The sequence below is a fragment of the Rattus norvegicus genome, chromosome 9, assembly GCF_021556685.1.
Source record: "Rattus norvegicus strain SHRSP/BbbUtx chromosome 9, alternate assembly SHRSP_T2T, whole genome shotgun sequence".
Taxonomy (NCBI): Eukaryota; Metazoa; Chordata; class Mammalia; order Rodentia; family Muridae; genus Rattus; species Rattus norvegicus.
Genome location: NC_141542.1, coordinates 56,053,009 through 56,063,264, shown reverse-complemented (window position 1 = coordinate 56,063,264; position 10,256 = coordinate 56,053,009). Strand labels below are relative to the sequence as shown.

The window sequence follows — 10,256 nt, the reverse complement described above, 5'->3', positions numbered from 1 at the left end:
AATGGAAGTCTGCCAGCAAGAGAGAAATGGCCTGACAGAAACCAGGAGAGCGTGGAGTCATAGTGGCCAAAGGGAAAGTTCCAGAAGGAAGGAAATGCTCCCTGGTATTAAACACTGTGGAGAAAGGAGACTGAGCAGACAGCACAATTACCTGTCCTCTGGACAATCTCCCTGTTAGCAGGAGAAAGTCGAGGCATGAGTAAGTGTGCAGGGGCTGGCAGTGTAGACAAGAAGCCCCACCACCACAAGTGATGGATGCATGGGAGATAAGGAGATGAAACCTTCAGGGAGCCTATTCTCAAATCTTTACATTTTTCCACCGGTGCTGTTTCTCCAACAAGGTGTGACCTTCTTGAAGTGGGTGTGGCCTTGTTTGGGGTAGGTGTGGCCTTGTTGGAGTGGGAGTGGCTTTGTTGGAGGAAGTGTCACTATAGGGGTGGGCTTTGAGACCCTCCTCCTAGCTGCCTGGAAGACAATATACTCTTAGCTGCTCCTGCACCGTGCCTGCCTGGATGCTGCCATGCTTCCTGCCATGATGACAATGGACTGAACCTCTGAACCTGTAAGCCAGCCCCAATGAAATGTTGTCCTTCATAAGAATTGCCTTGGTCGGGGTTGGGGATTTAGCTCAGTGGTAGAGCACTTGCCTAGCAAACGCAAGGCCCTGGGTTGGGTCCCCAGCTCCAAAGGAAAAAACAAAACAAAACAAAACAAAAGAATTGCCTTGGTCATGGTGCCTCTTCACAGAAATGTATGTGCGTGACCTATACACAGATACTTGTATATACATTTGTACACACACACACACACACACACACACACACACACACACACACACACAGAGGAGGAGGGAAAAAAGGATTTTAAACAGCTTACTAAGATCAGTTCCTGATAAGATTATAAGGGATTCCAGAATGTTCCAGATTTTTTTTTCAACATTCCTTTTAGGGTTAGGTGGGAGTGAAAGAGACCTTTGCCCCTGGCCACCATGACCATGTATCTTGATCTGTGTTCTTGTCAGAAGATCTCCCAAGCTGTGAGTCCAGGCTCTGTTACAGGACTCCTACCCTGAGGCGGGTAGGAGCAGTGGGCTGGGTGTCTGCTGTAGTCCGTCGCCTCCACACTTTCACATCCTCTATCAACACCTGCACACTTGGGTGGTGACCACACAAGCTCTTCCTGTTTGTACAGAAAGTGCCATTCACAACGCTCGCCAGCGAGGAGGGATCTATGCACAGAAGAGAGAAGCTGAACAATTTATTTGAAACAGAAAAAAAGGAGAGTGTGTGTTGAGAGGTAAGTGGGTCTGTGTCTGGGTAATCGGCAGCAGTTGTGGGGAGACTTTGTGCCCCAAATGGCAGAAGTGTGTCCCCGGGCTCCTCAGAGCTGGGGAAGCAGTTGAGAACATTCCTGTCCTGTCCCATAGGATGGATTTATCATGCATGACCTAGTGCATGGCTGGATAATGGGACAGGCAGATGTGGAACATAACCAAAGAAGGTCACAGTGTGTGTGTGTGTGTGTGTGTGTGTGTGTGTGTGTGTATGTGTGTGTGTTGCAAAAAAGACTTAATCTAGAAGTAAACATGCTTGCACACACATTTGTGATGCCAGTTGGGCCCATTGGTCTTAGGCAATATTTCGGAACCTCATGTAGGCCAGTAGCTATACCTCAATGAAAGAACTCAAGTCAAGGTCACAGAGATGATCTGAGGATGGCTTCGCCGCCAGTGACTTCAGAACCTACACAAAGGAGACTGTGGGTAGCCTAAGGCCACCCTCAGTCAGTCGTGCAGAAGTTACTTAGTGCAATAGTTAACAACACCATCTATGTCTCTCATTTATACATACAAGGCAAGTTACATACACACACACACGCATACACACACATGCACACACGCATACACACATTCTAACATTCATATCTAGAAACATATCACAGGATATCAAATAACACAGCGACTATATTTTTTTGAGACCAAAGAAAACAATTAGTTTTTCTACAAGTGATTTCCTTGTTATTTAAATGTTACAAACTACAAAACATGCAATCATGTTCACATGTGCATTTCCCAGAGTTGTCCATTCAGAGCACAGCAATCCTACAAGACAGGGTGGCTTGGGTAGTGTCAGGCCTGGCACCGTCGCAAGAGGGACAGCTGAAGGACCAACATCCATGGACCAAGTATTGGTAAACCTGAGTGTCAGTTGTACAAACTAAGTAATCAGTTTAAGAAAGCATCACCTGCTTTTACGAAAAGCGTCTGCTTCCTGGTGGGAATTTAGGGGTTTGCTAACTGCGCAGAATTGTCTTCCACCATGTGGGCCCGCCGGGGTTCCCTATCTCACCGTCCAAGTGAGATAACCACAAAGCGATGCGTGCATTCAATGTTCTTGGAGTTTGTCTCTGTTGAGTGCTATTTCCTCAATCTGGTCTTCGTCTGGGCTTAATATTCAGTTGTAGCATGCATAGTTTTATTTCATTTGCATTTCAGAAGCAGGACAAATACACGTTGCTCATTTGTTAGACCTGGTGGTTCAAATCCCAACTCTAGCAAGATGGATTTGGACTTGTCGCTATGCCTCCGTCTCCTAGGTCTTTCATCTGAAACCTGGACGTGAGAATGTCATCTATCCCTGAATTAGGAGTTGAATGTGTTACTACATATAAAGTGCAGAAGAGGGTGCCATGAATATTAGAGGGTCTTGCTGAGGAACAGCTGTCCTTGTCATTATCAGCACCACAACTGTCTCTCATGCAATTGAGCTGTCAGACTTGAAGAGAAATGTCAAAAGTTTAGAAAGGCGAATGGATTGAAGGTTGGGGCAGGTGTAGGGGAGATACTTAGGTTAGAGCTGGCAGTTCTGACCCTCATATTGCTGGAGAAGAGCAGGCAGAGAAAAGGCTCTGGGCATCCCTGCTCATGAGTCCCACTCATGAGAGGAGCAACATGGAAACGTCATGTCTGGTTACATATATCCACACATCTCCTGCTTACCCACATGCACAGCAACCTAGAGACCCTGTACCTGTGATTCTCTCATCCAGCTAATAGCACAGAGCATGCTCAGTGTCTCCCACATGCCAGGAATTGTATGTGGGGAATTCCGTTTGACTCTGTCCAGAGCCGTGTCTTGAGCCCTCACATGTTATCTCTAGAATGTACCAAACGTGACTGATGAGGAAGCCAAGTCCAAGACAACTTAAGAATCAGTTCAAAGTTACAGAGAGAACTAGGGGGACAGTAGAGAGCTGGTGCCAGACTTCAGTTTGCTGAATCTTCTTCAGTCTACACCATTGTTCAGAGCAAGGACTCCTGGGTTGGCATCCTTCCTGTTAAAAGTTGACAGCAGAGGTCCCCACAATGAATCACTTTTACTTTCCACACTTCAGTTTCTTTATATGTCAAGAGGGTTCAGTCACCTTCTGTATAGAGCACACATGGCTTTCTCGAGGGCCCAGTGGGGCTAGGCAGATGAAATCATGTTCTACTATTTCAGATCCACACAGGGATACATGTGGATGGCACTTTGAATAAAGGCAGATTGAGAGAAAAGTGTGGATAAGGACACCGTTTCTGTTTTGTTTTCATTAGCGTGTGTGTGTGTGTGTGTGTGTGTGTGTGTGTGTGCACATCCATGTGCCTGTACATGCATGTGGCAGTCAGAGAACAATATGAAGAGTCCTCATCAGTCATTTCCCGCATGTGCTTCTGAGGCAGGGTCTCTCACAGTGCCTAGAATGTGTTGATTTAGCTAAGCTACGCTCCTGAGACCCACCTACCCGCATCTTTCCAGATCTGCATTCATAGACTTGACACCAAGCCCAGCTTTTGCTCAAAGACCTCACCCTTGCACAGCAGAACTCTATTCAGTGACCCATCCCCTCGTGTTGGTTCTTAGTGACATGCTATAAAGTCTTGTTCTTTCAAATGGCTCTGGTAATAATGGTCCACGATTTGTAAAACCACTGACATACATAAAATTTTATTCCTGAGATTCAGATATTATAAGTCAAATAGCATTATTTGCAAGATCTATTATTGCAAATGTCCTATCCACTCTCTGACTTTGAGTGAGTCTGATAAGGGAAGGCTGTCCTATCACCTTCCTAGCCCCTTGTCTATTTAACTTCACTTACTTATCTAATGGTTAATGGATTGATTTTTTTTCAAAGTTTTAAAACATAGCTTGGACATTTTACCCACATCTTCATCTCTTCTCTAAACAATGGTCCAAATACTTGTTCTTTCTAAAATGAAACACCACTGTTTTCTCAGGATTAAAATACTAGCAGGTGTTTGTGCACAAATACAGACCTATTAAAAGCATCTTTCACAAATACTCCTCTTTATAGCTTTTATCTGCGCTAAAATGGGAGTTATAATGAATACAAGGCAACCCGACTCCTGCAATAACTAATAAACGTGACAATTTGATTTATTGCTGCTCCTCTGCTCCGGCCTGTTGACAGACTTTCCTTTATGGAAAAATTACTATGGTTTAAATCTCTATCATGTGTTACTTAATTCAATCAACAATATGTTACCAATTAGATCCTGCTTAAACTACCATCAGCCAGCAGTCCACGGACCATGTTAAGTCGGATGACAATCAGAGAACTGGTAAATGTTTTGTGGCAGCCGACCCTGGGCCAAGGAGGGATACAGACACAACGGTCAATAAAGAGAGAAAAGGCAGAGACTAATGTTTGTTTTCCTACCCTGAGAACTGATACAGTTTTGAATCCTTGTAAAAGCAAAGAAGTTTGTTTGTGTGGATAGGGATGCACATTGATACTTCTTTACGGTTCCTACATCCACTGGTAACATTTGAGGATACATTTGCAAACTGAAAGGCTCTCTTCCACCCCCAACCCCTCCCCTATCCTCCCTTCTGTGGACCTGACTTAGTGTGTTTTAGAAATCCTCCTTCCCCTGGGAGGATGGTGGCCCCAGTAGCTGAGAGGTTTCCTTGGAGGGAGGGAGGGTCACTTTGCCTTGTTTTCCCGCTGGATTCTGGGCTCTGTGTATGGGGTGTGCTGCTGATGGACAGACAGACAGTGCTGAGGAGAAAGACACTCTGCTGAGACCAGGGAGCCAACCAAGTTTAACACTGAGCAGGGAGCAGGAGAGAGGGCACAGCAGTTAAGAACATTTGCTGCTTTTACAGAGGACCCAACTTTGGTTCCCAACACCTCCCACATCAGGTGGCTTACAACCAGTAACTCCAATTCCACAGGGTCCCATACCTTTTTAAGCACTGTGCCTACACATGCATACCCCCCCGCAGTGCCCCACATAGAAATAAAATCTTTCAAAATATTAGACAAAATAGACTGGGTATCTCAAGGAGTTAAAGGTCAGGTAGCAAGAAAAGCTAGAGAGGACAACATGGCAGCTGTCTGAGCCATGTGAGGTAGCCACTGCTCTAACAGGTATGGCTTATCAGTTCCCCCACTGGGGTGTCATTTGTTTAAACACCCAGTAAGAGGAGGGAGTCATAGCCAGTCACCTTTAGGCTTGATGCCTGCCTTTTGGGAGGTAAGGTCAGACCCCCATTGGATTTCAGGTCTTGCCTAAACTGCCTAAGCTTCCTCAGAAGGGAGACTGGAGGACAAGGAAGACTGAATGGCTGGAGCTAACAGTAAAAGTCACAAGCATTTCATGTCCAGCCTTGGCACAACAGCCTCTGGGTGGAGGCTGGCTTGTTACACATGAGTGGTTTGGTTCGCAGACTGGGGTTCAGAGGAGAGAAATGAGAGATTGACTTTACTGTGTCCTGGGTTATCCTGGGCATTTTGTTTCTACAGCTAGAGTAGAGATCGAGGCCGGGGAGTTTCTTTAAGGCCAATCATATTGAAATTCCCTCTAAACTATACTCACAGGAACTGCTTTTCGTCCCTTCCTTCTACTCTGCAGGAGGCATTTTAATGGAAATTTTCTAAGTCCCCCAGCAACTCTTGGGGCGCAGGGGGTGGGGAGGACATACACTTCTTTCACATATGGAGAATGAAGGTCATAGGAAGTTAAATGGCTTTCCCAAATAAATAGATAGATGTGAGGCTCAACCCTGGCTTGCTCGACTCCAAAATCTTCCACACCAGCCTTAGGAGACCCTAGACTCAGGTCTGCACGCGTGTGGGACTATTTGAATAAGATTCCTCTGTTTCTTGACAGTGAGAATGTATATATGAGTGTGTATACTTGTACATCATGTATGTGTGTAAGTGTACGCATGTGTTCGAACGTATAATTGTGTGTGTATGTATGTGTGTTTATTGTAAGGGTGCATATGTGTGGCTCTGTGTGTGTGTGTGTGTGTGTGTGTGTGTGTGTGTATTGCAAGGGTGCATATGTGTGAATGTGTGAGTATTCATTAATATATGTGCTTGTGCATGTGTGCTCTCCAGGCATATATAACCAGGATGAAAGCTGAAAGTTGGGGAGGTTCAGAAGAAAAACGGCCCAGATGTTACAACTTTGCCTGGGCTGTCGCTGTTTTTGAATACCGTGACAATATTTTCTGAAGCAAAGATCAAAGGGACATATGGTCTGACTCATGGGTTAACAAAGGAAAAAGTATTTGAAATTGGGAGTATCTGGGACATGTTCAGACGTGTGGCTACAATAGCTCTCAGAGAACCTGGAAATCATGGACTCTGGGAAGTCCCAGGAGATGCTGGCATTAACTCCCGTCCTCCTTGCTAGCTTTCCACACAAGTCCGTGGTCTGAGACCCTGTGCCATGCAAGTAACAAAGGTAGCGAGAACTGTTTGCCCTGCTCGGAAAAGCTTCAGAAATAGTAAGAGAATGCTTTCTATGCAAATGGACTTCTTATAGCCAAAACAGAAAGAAAACACAAAGGAGGACTTCATCTATAAAAGGCACCAGAATTTAAATACTTAGAAGAACTTTACCAGGAAACAGGCCTGTAGTGGGGAAAGTGCAGAAACAGCTTAGGGATTTAAAATGCACGAATGTACCTCAGCTCTTACTAAACAAATTTATATATGAAAATAAATAAAACGAGGGTCTGGAGAGATTTCTCAGTGATTAGAGCACGGGCTATTCTTTCAGAGGACCTGGGTTCAATTCCCAGCCGCCACCTGGAAGCTCAGAAGCATCTGTAATTCTAGTCCCAGGGACTCTAACACCCTCTTCCAGCTTACAAGCGTATCAGACACACATGTGGTGCACAGACATACATGCAGGCAAAACACCCATGCACTTTGTAAAGAAAAAAAAAAAAAACGAAAACCACATATGTTAAAAGGTTAAATTAAATTTAAATCCCCATCTATTTAAGGAGGGAAAGGGACTTCACAGGACTGTGGTGAAAATTCCAGATGAATTCTAAAGACTTGCCTGGTTGTTTTTGGAAAAGGAAGAAAAGCAGGGTGCAGCATTTGCCTTGTCAAAGACAAAACTCAAGCAGTCATAGTCCCAGGTGATAAACACACCGCTGGAAGAGAAACATATCGGCGCTCCCCCACGCTCATGAAAGTTTAGTCCATGAGAAAGGACCCTTTTTGAGTCACTCAGAGCAAGATTGGGGGGAGCAGATCAAGCCTGGTGGATCCTCGTGAGACTTGATTCTTTCGCCCACGTGGCACAGATATCTGCGTCTTCCTTCTCAGTCGCCTTCCTCTCTGCCCTCCAGAACATCGTTTTCTTTTCTCAGCTCACCTGCCGACGGCTTTCTGAGGTCCTTCTCCAACACTTCTACGTCTCTCAATGATGGAGATTCTCTGACCACTCTACCTCACTCCCCCTGCATTCACTCCCTAGCTGACCAGTCTCCATATGAGCACCACTAAAGTACCCGTGATGCCCATGTTTGGGTCCCACAGCCTCGATTTCTCTCCTGACTATGAATGTGCTGTCCTGCTGCACATAGCCTCTGTCAAGTGCGCTTTCTGCTTCTTGATCCTCACTTGTCATTTCCCTAACAACAGCCTGCAATTTCACGACATCCCCATAAAAGCCCCGTGCTAGTCCATCAGCCCAACACCTTGGAGCTGTTCTCCTCTCTGGGCTTTCCTCCTGTGTCTACACGTGATCTGATTGGCCAGCACGTCCCATCCACGGGTGCTTTGACCTGTGTCCACATTCAAATCGGTTTTCACTCTCCCTGCTTTTACTTCCTGTATTCAAGACCGTAAGTCGACCGGCCTGCTCTTCAAACTCAGTTCCCACTTTCCCCACACCTCCTCTCCACTCAGTTCTCAGCCCAGACCAAGAGGAATTCTTGTAAAACTAAGTCATAACGTAAGATTGCTCAGAACTCTCCAGTGGAAAAACCTCACTGTCTCAACGCCTGTTACTGTTGTAAGCAACCAGCTAAAACCACAGCCCAAAACACCCTTTGAGGGCAGTCCCCAGGGCATGGGCTCCTTTTCACCGCAGGTTCCACCAGATGTGGAGGCAGCTGCTGCCTGGACAGTGAAAACAGAGGGTTCGGTTGTCCTCATTTCTGAAATGGGATGGTTTGACTTACACAGGCCATCAGCAACAACATCTTAGCTTGCTCAAGACATCATAGATTAGGACTTTCATCAGCACAGGGACTGGAGAGAAGATGGCTCAGCAGTTCTAACACTTGCTTATCCTACAAAGGAATGAAGTTTGGTTCCCAGCATCTATGCAGAGTGGCTCATAACCACCTGTGACTCCAGCTCCAGGGATCCAATACCTTCTTCTAGGCTCTGTGGATGCTGCACATATGCTCAGACATACATGCATGTGTGTGCACAGATGGAGATAATTAAAGTAAAAAATAAATCTTACCCAAAAAAACCCTCTCGACAGTTTGGAGCTGGCTGGAACCCCTTCCTCCATGCTGGTGGTTTGCTCTATCTATCTATCTATCTATCTATCTATCTATCTATCTATCTGTCATCTGCCTATCATCTACCTATCTATCACCTACCTATCGTCTATCTATTATCTATCATCTATCATCTACCAATCTATCATCTATCATGTATCTATAATCTATCATCTTATCTACGTATTACCTATCTATCACCTATCTATCTATCTATCTATCTATCTATCTATCTATCTATCTATCTATCTATTATCTACCTATATATCATCTATTAATCTATCATCTATCATGTATCTATCATCTATTATCTACCTATCTACCTACCTATTTATCTATCATCTATCATCTGTCATCTATCTATCTCTCTATCATCTATCTGTGTATCATTTATCGATCATGTATCTATCATCCATCCTCTATCTAGCATCTATCTTCTAGAGCTCATGCTGTGGCTTGGGCTTCTCATTTAACCATCATTGAAGGTAGCTGCATGTTTCCTATTACGATTGGCTTCTTAGAAGCAGGAAGCACACGCCACAGCTCGCTAGCCCCCTTCCTGCCCTTTCGCTGTTGGCTGTACGCACAGGAGACCCATCCAGATCTGGAGATTAAGATGGGATCCTTCCTCCTGGTGGGAACATGGATGGCCTCGATACGTGACCAGAGCATCCTTGGCACACTGCAGTGCTGTCTTTGTGTGCTGTGCTCATCAGGAACACAAAGCATAGAACCTGTACATGATTCGTCGGAAAAGACACATGCAGCGGTGACCTCTTCTAATCCCCTCTGCCCCACTTGTGGCACTTGCCACTTCTTTGATTTTATTCATTTAGGTTTAAGACAGGAGCTCATGTAGCCCACCCTGGCCTTCAGCTCACTGTATAGCCATGGAGTGCTTTGAACTTGTGGTCTCTCTCTTGCCCCCCACTCTCAAGTGCTGGGATTACTGGCATATACTGCCATGCCCGGCTTCTTCATCATCTCTCGCATGTTCCCTCCTTTGGCTTATCACACGCCATTTTCTCTGCTTGGAACTGTTTCCTAAATGTATAAGTTGCCTCTCCCTTCCTTCCTGCCTCCCCCATCTCTCTGTAGGCATCTAGCCTTCTCCTTAGAATCTAAGTTCCATGCTGCATCTCAGTGACCTAGAGAGATGTATGTTCCTAATAGGTCTAGGGAATTTCTTTTTTGGAGGAATACTTTTTACTGAGTGATATTGGGATATTTTTTGACTTACTATGTATGAAGGGGAAGAAGATAATACTAGACAGAATGCCTTTTAGAAGAATACCAATGTAGTATAATCACAATTGGGCTATAATAATTACTACAGAAAAATTTTGGAGCATTAAATGATTTTAGGATAAAATTTCGATAGACTAACAATATTCCTGAGTATATCAGAAAATTCAACTAAAACAATGA

The 10,256-nt window shown here is 44.9% G+C and overlaps 1 protein-coding gene across 2 annotated transcripts in view; it reads left to right on the top strand.

The window, feature by feature from the left end:
* The first annotated feature begins 1,162 nt into the window (after positions 1–1,162).
* Aff3 (ALF transcription elongation factor 3) overlaps positions 1,163–10,256 on the top strand; it is a 494,860-nt gene continuing 485,766 nt past the window's right edge. For both annotated transcript variants that reach the window (XM_087566657.1, XM_087566656.1), the window contains exon 1: positions 1,163–1,296. The gene's annotated coding sequence lies outside the window, so the exon portion shown is untranslated. The remainder of the gene's footprint in view (positions 1,297–10,256) is intronic.